We start from the raw sequence: 861 nt of genomic DNA, 5'->3' as shown, positions 1-861 counted from the left end.
CTACTATCATTGGGGCCCTCCAGGGGCCCCCAGGGGCCCCCCTCCTCGGGGCCCCCCTCCTGTCTTCCTACTTTGGGTGTCAGTGAACCAAACAGCCAATTCATTATACCTGTGCGGCTCCTTCGTCTTAGGGGGCCCCCCTTAGAATAGGTAGACGGGGGCCCCCTACGGGGCCCCCCATCTAATGGGGGGCCCCCCCCTTTGCCTGAGGTGTCTGGGGGCCCCCCTCCCCCTACTACCACTTCGTCACTGAACCGAATAGTGCGGCTTACACGCTTGGGGGAACCTTGGGGGGCCCCCCGAGGGTACTGGGGGGCCCCCATGGATGCTGGGGGGCCCCCTTCCTGTGCTGCTGAAGCCATGCGAGGAATAAAGAGGGCCTCGCAGGCTTAATTAGAAAAGAATTAAAGATAAAGAAATGAAAAGACAACAGACGCCCTCAAAGAGGGGCCCCCAGACGTCCCTCTCCCCGTTTGCTGCGCCCGACCCTACTCACCGCTGCAGCAGCTGCAGCAGCAGCAGCAGTGGCAGCAGCAGCAATTGAGGTGTATGCACAAAGGGGGCTTTAAGGAGGAGAGAAAAGGGTAAAAAAGATATTGATGCACTCAACTGTCTGCTGTTTGTTTGATTTCCACTGAGGCAGCAGACAGCAGCAGCAAAGGAGGCCCCGGCCCTGTTGCTGCTGCTGCTGCTGCTGCTTAACCCCTTAATGCAGCGCTTGTTGGTGTTTTATTCATCTCCATTCATCGCGTATTCATTTATATTTTCATTTGTTTTGAAGGAAGCCGCTTAGAAGGGCCTTACCCTCTAGGGGGCCCCCTGCCTCCGCTCAGTGTGTGTGCGTGCAGGGGGGGGGGGCCC

The sequence above is a fragment of the Eimeria acervulina genome, genomic scaffold, assembly GCF_000499425.1.
Source record: "Eimeria acervulina Houghton genomic scaffold, Eah_scaff736, whole genome shotgun sequence".
Taxonomy (NCBI): domain Eukaryota; phylum Apicomplexa; class Conoidasida; order Eucoccidiorida; family Eimeriidae; genus Eimeria; species Eimeria acervulina.
The sequence above is the reverse complement of the archived record's forward strand: the minus strand, read 5'-3'. Positions refer to the sequence as shown.